The sequence below is a fragment of the Aedes albopictus genome, chromosome 3 (assembly GCF_035046485.1).
Source record: "Aedes albopictus strain Foshan chromosome 3, AalbF5, whole genome shotgun sequence".
Classification (NCBI taxonomy): domain Eukaryota; kingdom Metazoa; phylum Arthropoda; class Insecta; order Diptera; family Culicidae; genus Aedes; species Aedes albopictus.
The window spans coordinates 175171505-175184956 of NC_085138.1; the positions used below are offsets into that span (position 1 = coordinate 175171505).

At 39.3% G+C, this 13452-nt stretch overlaps 1 protein-coding gene across 5 annotated transcripts in view; it reads left to right on the forward strand.

Annotated features, from left to right (window-relative positions):
• Positions 1-13452, forward strand: part of LOC109403728 (protein couch potato) — a 555872-nt gene that overhangs the window by 35844 nt on the left and 506576 nt on the right. For 4 of the 5 annotated variants that reach the window (XR_002128503.3, XR_002128505.3, XM_019676592.3 and 1 more), the window contains exon 1: positions 2354-2508. The exons of the other annotated variant lie outside the window; for it this stretch is intronic. The gene's annotated coding sequence lies outside the window, so the exon portion shown is untranslated. Of the gene's footprint in view, positions 1-2353; positions 2509-13452 lie in introns of those variants that run through there. 5 annotated transcript variants of the gene reach the window in all.

Sequence of the window (13452 nt, forward strand, 5' to 3'; positions counted from 1 at the left end):
ATGAATTGAAATTATGTTTAAATATTCAAATATTCAAACTTTGAATACTCCACACTACTGGACGGATAAACACAAGTAAATTTGCCGCAATCGGTGTCGATAGCATACCTATTTTCCAGCTGAGAAATCTACTCAGCAGAACGCACGTGATCGATTCTAAATGTGTTTTCGCAGCAGTAAATTTCCATCTAAGCATCTTCCAATTGAACACCACAACCCAGTTCCTACCATACCCACTGCAACCACCCACCAACTGCGTGTATAATTGCGAAGCGATGTGATGTGATGGTTGTCTGTAGGGGCGGGCGGCTGACTGGTTCGGCTCCAAAATGAACCCACTCGTTTGCAATACACATTCTGGTCAGTGGAACGGAACCTGCTACAACTAGCCGAGCCGTCGTGGAGCAGTGTATGTGCAAGTTCGTTTCGTTTGCTCTCGTTGAATGTTCCGTTGTTCTCTCATATTCTCCGCCGGCGAGGGGAGTCAAGAGCACGTGAAATGAACTCCATCGATATAAACTAAGTAGGATTTTCACACCGGGTTTTCTCCGCTGCTCCGCGCGCGCAAAGTTCTCTCGCGTAGTCAACTGCCTCTCACGCTACGAAAGATCGCGCACGAGGAGACAGCCAGCGGTCGCCGCCGTGTGTACACAGCTGGAAACTCGTCAGGTCTTCAGTCTACTGTTAGCAGTCGGGAAAATCGCATTGAATGAAAACAGCCTTTTATATCGGTATTTAATCTAGAGTTTGTGAGGGAAAAGTTGTACTGAAGTTTCCTGAAAGTGTGAGAAAAGTTCCATTCGGCACGATCCACGTCCGTCGCCAGAGTCCGTTAAGGATCGTTGCAAGGTTTTAGCACTTTTTGTGTTGGTTTTGATAACGGTTCGGTTTTTCTTTCCGTTTGATAAGTGAGAAAAACGAGCGTGGAAAAACTCAGCCCACCTATCAGCAAGCTCCAGGTTGGTGTATTCGTGTGGGGTTGACATACGTGTGCAATTTTTGTTACGTTTGTTGCTTCTGCCGTGCCGTACCGTAGTCGTATCGGCGGCTAATTGTGTTGTATCGATTTTTCCTTGGCGTTGAGTTAAGTTTCAAGTTTCTCGGTTCCGGCTTGGCCGCAAATGTGAGGAAGCAACAACAGCAACGGCATCATCAACACGTCGAGCCGCAGTTTGGAAATAGCGTGAGCGGTTGGAATAGGTTCTGTTTAATTCTACTGAGTTGTTATTGCTACTTTGTTGCATTGAGCAGCAGAGCTCTGCCATTATTTGGCGAAATCGGCGTGTTAAGCAGAATTATCTAGCACACAGTCCACATAGTGTATTGCGCAAAGCGTAACTAGAATATTGAAGGTGTTTATGTCATTGTCGGAATGGGTGTTCCAGTATAGAGACCAAACAAATTACAAATTCATTCAAACTGCCGTACGAACCTATTGAAGTGTAAATACAGAATAATTTATTAGATGTGAGTTGAACGAATTTGATACTAATCTAATCGCTCGTGAATCGTGTATCAACAAGTAATGTCAGTGAATAGCTACGCATAATACGAAAACCCACTGGAAAGCCACCGCAGAAGAATCCAGTGTACATACCTTAAGTGTGGGAACCATAGAACAAGTCAAACCAAAGCGTAATCAACCCGAAGTCACGAGAGGAGAAAAAGCAGTTAAATAGTTGCAGTTATATTTAAAGCTCCCTAAAGCAGACACTGTATTTCGAATATAATAACCGTCATTGTGTAGTGTGTGTATAATAAGAAGCTTGAAACAAAGCCCGCCCGCTCGAGTGTACAGGCAAAACGAGCGTTTATGAGCTGACGTGATCGCGTCTGAACGAAGACAACTAATACGGAGCACCGCGGGAAAATAGAGCAGAGAATCGAATACCCCTAGATTGTACAGAAAAAAAGTTATTCTCATCAGTTACCCATTCGAAGAGCTTTGTGCAAAAAACGAAAAAAAAAAACAGATGATAGCATAACTAATCGCGGAAAGGTAAATAAACTAAGAGATACAACCATACGATCCGGAGCAACCCGTTGCCAGGAAAGAAAAAAAGAAAAGAAAAAAGCCACCGACTGGAAAGAAGAATCAGCAAAGTCGGAAACGTGAAGTTGTAACGAGAAGAGAAGAGTGAGTGAGTGTAGCATAGCGCATTGGCTTTCGTTCAACCGAGGAAAGCACAGTTTCAATCAAAATATTTTTGCTACTAGACGCGCCGTGGCATTGAGTGCTGCTGCTGTGGAAAGCTGTATAGCACAGAGCTTGTAGCGCACGGCAGAATAGAAAAAGAAGGAATTTTTAATTTAACCTGGTGGAAACGGTCGCATTAGCGTGATTTTTTTCACCTGCACCGCACCATCATCATCCGGCCAAGTCAAGTCGTCCGACAGCAGCAGCGGGAACGATCGTCATCGGTGCTAGCCACCGTCACTCCTGTCTACCGCGTCTGCACCATCACCTCCATAGAAATCGCTGGAAAATCCAATTACATTCGGACTTTGGTAAGCATAATGCATTCGATTTCCATGTGGGCCATTTGGGGGGAGGGTGGAGAAGGGCGCTTCGTGATGTGCTCTCTCCAATTGGAGGGTGATCGATTGCAAAAGGGCTGATGGAGCGGGCTCCATGCCGCAGGTGGAAACTCAAATATAGGTCCCAATCTCTGGTGGGAACATTTAGATACAGTTAATCTGGTTCATCTATTGAATGAATGTTTCCATTCCGATGCGAGTGGGATTAAACTTTACAGCCGCTGTTGCTGTGTAGGTTTTAGGAACGGTGGCTTTGTCGAATCGATTAATTGAATTACATGTGGGAGGCTATGAATGTAATATTACATTTTGTCAGTCTTTGATTCTGGATTCGGAGTATTTAGAATGGATATTATGCAATGATTTAAAATTAAACACATTTTTTTTTATATAAGTACCTAGTGGAAATGTTTGAAGATTTGATATCACCACTACAATTTATTAAGTGTACCGTAAACCGGGGTCACTTTGAAGCGTCGTAAAGATCTTAAACTTTTTACGTCATTTGGTTCGGAGATGTCTAGAGATGAGTGTAGACTTTATTTTTTTTAGAAAAAAATAGTTTTGCCTTATTTTTGAAGGAATTTGCAATGTATTTCCCATTTAGCTAAAATCATTGCTACTAAACAATCGATTGCTAACAGGACTTCCCGTAAATTGTCTGTTTTAACATTTTTGTGAAGCCTTGGTTGGGAAGTTATGTAGCAAATCAGAAAATGAAACATTTAAAAAATAGTTCATTTTATGATGAAATAGTCATTTATTGTGATATAAATCACATATTTCAAATGAAATTGCCTACCTTTAGGCGTTTAAGGCGAAACTGGATCCATTTCCTCACTTTTTTGTTTTTGTTTTTTTATAAAATAACGAAGCAATATTTTCAAAATCGGTTTTCGTACACATGTACAGTATGGATCAAGGTATCTCCCGATTTTTTTTCGTGATGGAAAATGTTTTTCGTTTATGCAGAAACCATTTTTGAATACAATTTCACAAAAAATGGTATCTGCAAAAATGGAAAACTTTTTCCACCACAAAAAAATTCAGAAGATACCTTGACCCATGCTCTACATTTGCACGAAAACCGATTTTGAAAATATTGCTTCGTTATTTCATAAAAAATCAAAAACCAAAAAAATGAGGAAATGCTTTTAGTTTCGTCTTAAGGGGGAAATTCAAAATTTAATTTTGCATTTTAAGTATTAAATTCACTAATTGTAAGATTTTAAACGCGTTATTCGGTTTTAGAAGAGCAAAATCAAGCGGGGAAGGGAATTTTCCTTTCCAACAGATGCTAAATTGTATACTGATCAATTTCGCCCCAAAGTAACCGTTCCAATTTTTTGATATTTCAAGTTATCAAGATTTATGCTCCTGAAAATTCAAGGCGTGGCTTCACCATATCTTCACCTAAACTTGAACTGATTTTTGAGGAGTTTACATAATATATATAACATATCTCGACGAGGCATTGGCACTTAACAATAACTGTGTGAAAATGACTTAATTTGATGGATGGATTGAATTTCTGTCTAATTCATATGAAAACCTAAAAGAGACCCGTATGCTTGTAGCACTACAGATCTCAAGTGACATTTTAAGCCAAATAAATCGGGAGAGGTATTTAAAACCATCATGAAATAAAAAAAAACATGAAAGGTTCAACAATGCTTCTTGAAACTTTACTAGATCAACAACGATCAGTTTATCGTTTTGGCCGTGAAATAATTCAGTAAATCACGTGAACAATTTCACTTTTTCCCAGGATTCATGCGATTCAAGATTTTCACAAAATAGCTCACTTCTACGATGCAAACTGATGCGAAACTGAAACTCCGCCGTCTCCGAATTGGCGATCCATAGCCTTAACCACTAGGCTAACTGAAGTCAGGATTGATGCCTCACGCAAATATGTAGCAAACTTCTAGTCACTTTTAATCCCGTTTGGTGTTACATCACCCGCCAACATATAGAAGACCACCGGCCAGATAAAAATGTGAAGTTCTTGCCGATAGTTCTGGAGCAACATTTGAAAAGGGCATACAAGCATTGGTAAACAATGACCTCAACCGTCGCTCCTGAGTCCCTATCAGCTTATTCACAAAAAACTAAGACCGTTATCAGATAGAGCAAACATCCATCTTTCGGATAACGGTGTTCATTTGCGTGGGCGGGCTGCTGTTATGCCCTACGGAGCGTTTTAGAAAAAAGACACAAGACCTCTTGGGCCCTTTTGAAATGTTGCTCCAGAGTTTTTAATAAAATGGCCTGAATTTAATTTTCCAAAAATTCCTAAAATTGATTGATTGATTTGTCTTTATTAGAGAGACTTTCAGCCCTTGGCTGGTTCGTCTCTAAAAACTCCTCAAAGGAATTGTCGGTCGAAATCGTTGAAGAATTTTTGGAAGTTTACCTTGACAAATTTGGGTAAAACATTTTGAGAGAATTGTCGAGATATAACATCTGTATGCCGTGTTTAAAATTAATCAAGTTTTATTCAAAAGAATATTATTTTTTTTTCGTTATAATGTCCGCTGTAATTCCACTTGAAGAACTGTATTCATAATAATTCCTACTGAGATTCATCGTTGACTCATTGATGAGATTCTTGCAGAAATATCTCCTGTAACTTCGCCAGTGATTGTCCAAGAATTCTTAAGGAATCACTATAGAATTTTTTTTCTTGCGACGGTCTGTTCCTTGATTTATCCATAAGTCTCTAACGGAATTGTTAAAGGTATTTTTAATAAGAAATACCTCCTGGTATACTTCTAAGGTTTTCTTCAAGGGTTTTTTTTTGTAATTCCTCTAGAGATTTTCTTTTCATAAATATGTTCTGTAATTCCTCCAGGAATTCGTATTGGGTTTCTACCAGTTATACCTGCTAGGATTCCTTCAGAAAAGCCTGCTGAAATAGCTCGAGACTTTATTCTGGAATACACGTAGGTATCCCTGTTTTGTTAAGTATCAGAAGGCTGACTCCAGTGGATTCAGTACTCAGTACATTTTATTGAGAATTATATGTACTAATATTAAGCCTCAAATTCCTTCAGAATCTTCTGTGATTTCTCCAGGGGCTTCTCCAAAGATTGCTGAGGGAATGCATCCCGAGATTTTGTCCAGAGATTCTTCAAGGATTTCCTCTAGTGATTCCCCAAAAAGATCTGCTAGGGTTTCTTCTGAAATTCCGTTTCTGGAAAAACAATCTGCTGGGATTCGTCCAGTAGTTTCTGATAGTACTTTCCTAGAAATTCCTGCTTGGATTCCTGCAGAAATTCTTTCTGAGATTCCTCGAAAAATTCCTGCTGCAATTTTTCCCGGAATTTCGCTATAAATCCTTTCTCCAGATTTTTCCGTGGATTCTTCTTGTGAGTTATTTCAGCCATAATTTCTTATGAGGCGCTCCCAGTATTTGCAGATATTCAATTTTTCCGCGTATTCCTTCAGGAATTCTCAAGGGGATTACTAATCCCCGGTGATTCCTGCAGGGATTTTATCAAGGATTACTGATGGGATTGGTGCAGGGGTTCCTTCAGGAACCAACTCCGAATCACAAAAACGTCTGGTACGACAGCGAAGGTAAACAGTTAAACAACGAGAAGAATGTAGCATGGGCGAGAATGTCGCAAAATCGTACGAGGGCGAATGAGGTTCGTTATAGACAGGCGCGTAACAGGTAGAACTCAGTCTTCCGGATGAAGAAGCGTCAGTAGGAAGAACAAGATCGCGAAGCGGTGGAAGAGCTGTACTGCGCTAAGGACACACGAAAGTTTTACGAGAAGTTGATTCGCTCGCGCAGAGACTTTGTGACACAAGCCGACATATGCCGAGACAGTCATAGGAATCTTCTCACGAGCGAGCGTGAGGTGGTCGAGAGGTGGTGGCATCATTATGATGAGCACCTTAATGGCGACGTTACAAGCACCGAAGGTGGCGTGGTAACAGATCTAGGAGTACGTACGCAGGACGAACGGTTTCCAGCCCCAAACCCCCAAGAGATTGAGGAGGAGGTTGGCCGGTTGGAAAACGACAAAGCCGCTGGAGCAGATCAACTACCAGCGAGCTTCTAAAATACGGTGGAGAAGCACTGGTGAGAGCACTTCACTGGGTCATTACCAAGATTTGGGGAGAGGAAGTATTATCGGACGAATAGATGGAAGGTTTCGTGTGCCCCATCTACAAAAAGGGCGACAAATTGGATTGCGGGAACTATCGCGCGATCACACTACTGAGCGCTGTCCATAAGCTACTATCTCAAATTCTATGCCACCGTCTATCACCGATTGCAAGAGTTCGTGAGGCAATATCAGGCTGGATTCATGGGTGAACGCGCTACAACGAACCAGTTGTTCGCTATCCGCCAGGTGTTACAGAAATGCTGCGAATACAACGTGTCCACACATCAACTGTTCATCGATTTTTAATCGGCGTATGATACAATCGATCAAGACCAGCTATGGCAGGTCATGCACGAATACGGATTCCCGGATAAACTTATACAATTGATCAAGGCGATGAAGGATCGAGAAGTAGAGCGGGGATAAACACGAATGGAACGATTTTCTTGAAGTCTGTTCAGCTGCTTGGTTTCGCTGATGATACTGATATTATAGCTCGTAAATTTGAGACGATAGCGGAAACGTACATCAGCCTAAAGAGTGAAGCCAGGTGAATCGGATTAGTCATTAATGTGTCGAATACAAGGTACATGAAACCGAGGCGGTTGAAGAGTTCGTATACTTGGGCTCACTGGTGACTGCCGACAACGACACCAGCAGAGAAATTCAGAGACGCATTGTGGCAGGAAATAGAGCTTACTTTGGACTCCACAGAACTCTACGGTCGAACAAAGTACGCCTCCACACAAAGTTAACTATCTACAAAATGCTAATTAGACCGGTAGTCGTCTTTGGGAACGAAACAGTGCAGATGAACGACGAGTGGCCGGGTCACGTCATCAGGATGTCAGATAGCATCCTGACTAAAAGAGTTCTCGAGAACAGTGGCTTGCATTGGCGTATCTAGGATTTTTTTCCTAGGGGGTGCCTGGGGGGTGCCAGTTTCAGTGGCTTCCAGGCTGTTTTGCTTTTTTTTGTAAAAAGAAATACCGATCTACCCTCAATTTCTTAATACCTACAATGATATACTGCGTCGCGGGACTAATTAGCCCGAAAATTTAAACGCGCTATAATTTAAACAAGAGTTTTTTTTTTAATCCGAACCGTTGTACTGACTTAACAATCTCCTCGCCATGTGAGGTTTGAGAACTTGATAACTTGATTACAATCATCACAAGCCCTTTGTTTTGTGGATTACATTGTGAATACATTGATTAAGAATACATTTTCAAAGCAATTATTAGAAGTGCAAATCTCAAACTATAAAATAAATTTTCGTGTAGCTTGTATTCATCGTGACATCCTCTTTGTTTATTGTACGATAACAAGTTTTCTAGAACAATTGTTAGAGTCTTTTTTTTCCTCTCTTGTTGTGGAAGTTAAGCCACTGCGTTCAATAAGCTGAACTTTTGTGGCATTGTAAGAATTATAAATACTTGAAATTGAGAATTCAGGATACATATTTACATTTTTGGTTTGACCACAACATTCGATTTTTCCTTTCGGGATTCTGATTCTATGCTATAATATAATACAAGAAATTTGTGTTTTCGGCAAAACATTGTTCCGGTAGTTCCTTAGGGAATATTCCCGGCAATTTATTGAATTTTTTTTTTTCAATTTATTTTAATTAGGACTTCCTTTAGAAATCTCTCAGTAATTAATTTGAATTTGGAAAATTTCTTCGGCAATTTTTTAAGAATTTATTTGGTAACTAGCTGTCCCGGCAAACTTTGTCTTGCCGTCTTGTGGTGGTTTGACAACTGTTGAGCTCAAAATAGCACCGCACTCTAGATTGGTTCCAGTTCGATCGTGTTGATTTTCTTCCCAGTTCATAAAAAATCAGGTTTTTAACAATTTTCTAACTTTTGGAGTTGATTTTCGTAACTTTTTATACATATAAACACAGCCACCATGAATACGAATTGAAACGTGCAAGGGTCATGCTGATCGGTTCATCCGTTCGTTAGTTTTGTTGCCTCAAAGGGACTTCAAACTCATTTTTATATATATAGATATGTCTAGAAATTGATACTAAACACTTTTTACGCATCCTTAGAAAATTTCTTTGGCAATTACACTAGGAGTTTATTTGGCTTTTTTTTTTTATTTCATTGGCAAATCTTTTGAATTTTTTTCTCGGGTGTTCCTTCGCCAATTTTTTAGTAGTCTTCCAAGCGATGTTTTGTTAATATCAGCTATTGATATTTGCTTTTTTTTTTTAATTCTCGACATTGACTCTGGGAACTCCCTCACATTTTTTTTGGAACTGTCTTCGGCAAGTCATTCTACTTTTTTTTCGGATTTACGTCGATTTTTTGGACTTCCATTATCTATACTATTAGGAATTTCTTCACCAATCCGAACCAATCGAAAGTTCTTTTATAGAAGCGATTTATAATTTAAACAAAAATTCTTTAGACAATTTCTTCTAGATTGCTTCAGTAATTATGCAAGGAATTCCTGCAGCAGATGATTTCGGAACATTTTGGGCATTTCCGATGTTACTTGCATTGAACATTTATTTGGGAACTTTATCAGCAAATCCTTTGGACATCTTGGAAACTTCTTCGGTAATTCCTATGGTAAAAAATTACTTTCTTATAAATTTCCTTCGAGAATTTCTTAGAGTAAAAAATCTCTGGTGGTTCTTTAAAAATTTTGTTACTGCAATTACTTTTGGAATTCTTTCTATATTTTCTTCAGGATTTTTTTTATGATTTCGGAAAATTCTTTGAGAATTTCTTCAAAATTTTTCTGTGAATGTTTGTGAAACTTTTTTATAGAATATATTTTGGCAATTGTGAGATTAATTTCGGCCGATTTCTTTAAAAAGCCTCACTATTTTCATCAGGAATTGCTCTGGTTGTTCTTATATGAATTCTTTTGGCAACTACTTTGAAAACTTTAAGGGTAATTTTGATGGTTTTTTTCCGGCAATTTCTTTGGGAATTTGTCAGGATTTTTTTTTGTGAATTTCATAGGATTTTCTTTAAGCAAGTCCATTTGAGATTTTCTGAATTTCCAGTTCAGCAATTTTCGGAAGCAATAAATTTAAATACTATTAAATCATAAAGAATTATAAAAGTAATCACAATAAAATTGCCTGAGAAATTTGCAAAATAACTTAAAAATAAATTGCTAAAATGATTACAGAGGAATTGCCATTTAAATATGAAACAAAAAAATCAAAGAAATTTTTGATTGCCTTCCCAAGAAACGTAACTAGCTGAATATCAGTTTCTTAAGTTTGCTTAAGAGTGGTTTGTTCCTCTCCTATAAAGCTGAAATGTTTGTTGGGTTCTAATGAAACCACGGTAGAAATTAAAAAAAAAACAACCATGCCTAAGGAACTCTTAAAGAAATGGCCATACTGCGGTTTAACAAATACGGAGTCGTGTGTTCTCGAATCCCAAAAGAACGCGATTTTTTTTTCCACAAATTCATCTCCTATTTTGTCAAATAGCAGCATTCTGTGCCTTCTAATCAATTACAAGTTGTTCCAGTACATTCCAATAGGATTTCACTAGAGATTTCTCTAGTAATACTTCCTAGGATTTCGCTAGATATTCCAACTATTCCCAAAATTTGTTTAGGGATTCCTCTAGAGATTTCTATTGGGATTCCTTCAGCTAGAATGCCTTGAAGAAGGCCAAGAGGTGTAATACCATGACTAATTTCTAGAGTAATCCATGAATTCCTGGATGAGTCTTTAGAAAAATCCTTGGAAGAATCGAAGGCATTTATGGAAGTATCGTAGGAAAACTGCCTAGAAGAATCCTGGCAAGAACGCCAGGAGAAATCTCTAGAGGGATTCCTGCAGGTATTACAGAAAAAAATTCTGGAGGACACCTAGGAGGCATTTCTGAAACAGCAGGAATCGTTTATGGAATCCTAGGAGGAGTTCCTGGAGAAGTCCAACAATTTTTTCCCAGATTTTTTTAGGGACTTCCAGGAGGACACCGAAGGTACTAGGAGATCCAAGCAAGTTTTTGAAGGAATCTCTGGAGAAATTCTTAAAAGAATTCCTAGAAGAATTTTGGGAGGTATTACAGTAAGAATGACCGGATGAGTCCTAGGAGGAATTGCTGGATGAATCACAGCAGTAATAGCTTGAGAAATCCAGCTGAAACTCTTGGATGAAGGCGAAGAGGAGTTCCTGTAGGATTCCCATGGGGAATTTATGAGAGAATCCGTGGACAAAATATCTTGGATGAAAATTTCTGGAGGAATCACCGGAGCGTTTCTGAAGAAATCACAGGAAAAATCTCAGGAGGTATTCTTAGAAGGATTCTGGGATGTATCACTGTAGAAACCTCAGCTGAAATCCTAGAAAGGATTGCTGGAGAAAACTGTACAGGAGTTTCTAGAGAAACCCCATCAGGAATGCCGGGGGGAATCCAAAGAAAAAATGCTTGGAATACCTAGAGAAGTCCCTGCAAGAACCAGTAAAGGTCTCTCTCTCTCTCTCTCTTCTTGGCGTAACGTCCTCACTGGGACAAAGCCTGCTTCTCAGCTTAGTGTTCTATGAGCACTTCCACAGTTATTAACTGAGAGCTTCCTCTGCCAATGACGATTTTGCATGTGTATATCGTGTGGCAGGCACGAAGATACTCTATGCCCAAGGAAGTCAAGGAAATTTCCTTTACGAAAAGATCCTGGACCGACCGGGAATCGAACCCGTCACCCTCAGCATGGTCATGCTGAATACCCGTGCGTTTACCGCCTCGGCTATATGGGCCCTCAACCAGTAAAGGTATTCTGGCAGAATCTATAGAGAAAGCCGTGAAGGAATCGCAGGAGGATTTTCTGTAAGAATCTCAGGAGAATTCCAGCCATAATGATAGCATAAATTCGTATAGGAATCACTAGGAAAAATTTCTGGAGGAATTGATGGAAGAATCACAGGAGGAGTTGTTTGAGGTATTCTTGGATGAAGGCCAGAAGGAGTTTTTGCAGGAATTCCATAAGGATTTTCTGGAGAAATCTTTGGATAAAATCTCTGGAGGAATTCCTGGATGAGTCCTTGGAGAAATCCCTGGTGGAGCAACCAATGGAATTTCTGCAAGAATTCCAGGAAAATTGCCTGGAAAAGTCTCAGCAAAAAAAGCCAGGAGAAAGCTCTAGAAGAATCTGTAGCATAATTTCGGAAATACCACACTTGAAATTTCTGGAGGAAGATAGCTAGAAGAATCACATTAATTGCTTGAGCAGTCACAGCTGGAATATCAGGAGGAATTCTTAGAATTTCGGGAGCTGTCATAGAACTAATTTCTAGAGAAATCCTAGAATCAGTAATGCCAGGGGTATCTTAAGAGAAGTTCCTCTAACAAATGCCTGGAGGAATTCCTACAGTTTTCACTGAAAGAATCGGTAAAAGTATACTGGAGGAATTCCTGTTGGAATCGCAGGAGGAATTTCTGGAGGAATCTCAGGAAAGGATTGCAGCAAGTTAATATGCCAGGAGAAATCCCTAGAAGGAGTCCTAATGAGAATTGCTTGAGGAATTTCAGCTGAAATTCATGGAGGATGGTCAATAAAAATTCTTGGGGAAATCCCCTGTGGAATTTCTGGAAGAACCTCTGTAGAAAGTCCTGGATACATCCTTGAAGAAATGTATGGAAGAATCAATGAAGGGATTTTATACAAAAATCTCAGGGAGATCTTCCGGAAGAACTTTCCTAGAAGAATTCCAGAAGATACCACTGTGAGAATTTTTAGAGGAGAGAAATTGCTGGAAGAATCGCAGCAAGAATTGCTTGAGGAATCCTAGACATAATTCCCGGAGGAAGGCCAATATAAGCGTCTGGAGGAATTCCATGAGAAATTTCTGGGAGAATCTCTGAAAAAATTCCTGGAATAATCACCGGAGGAACTTTTAAAAGGATCCCACGAAGATTGCTTCAAGAATTCCACCAGAAATTCCTGAAGAAATCCCAATAGATTTTTTTAGAGGAATCCCTAGAAGAATTCCGAGCAGAATCATAGAAAGAAATTCCAAAGAAATCCTAGCAGAATTTAATGGATCAATCTCTGCAGAAATTTCTAGTATGTACAACCCCATCAGGACTGCCTGGAGTATCCTAAGCGAAGTTTGTTGAAGAAATACCGGGAGGAATCCATAAAGGAAGCCTAGAGAAATCACTGTATGAATAGGTAGAGGTATTTCTGGAGGAATCTATGGAGAAGTCTGTTGATAATTCTTACCAATATCCAAAACGGTAAAACGTACAACAGTTATACATATAAGTAATACCGGGCGTGCTTAAGTTTTGTTCAAATGTGTCATTAATACATATAGGAATTATTGTGTGAAGTTTTAAATTTTAGGTGACTGTCAAGGAAAAATTCTAGGGGGTGCCAAATTTGTTCTAGGGGGTGCCAGGCACCCCTGGAACCCCCCTTAGCTACGCCAATGGTGGCTTGGTTACATAAGTTCATCAATTCTTTTTCAGCCGAACGGCATTCGGACAAATTACACGGAACCGAGGCACAGGAGTTTTTAAAACATTCTTCGGCAATTAAAAAAAACTTATAGTTTTCCCAGTAGCCTGGTCCCATTACTAACTTGTATAAAAGTGTTTACTGTAATTGCATTGTTTATTGAAGTTATGTGATACGATACTGTAAATTTTATTTAATGATCCACTTTGATACTCTTATAGCAATCCAACCAAACAAAAAAAAACTATTCATCAATACAATAAACCAAGTGGTTCATTCTCCAAATGATGATTAGAATATTTGCAATTAAAACAATCACGTTTCAATGCCACTTGCAGCACCTCGCTCA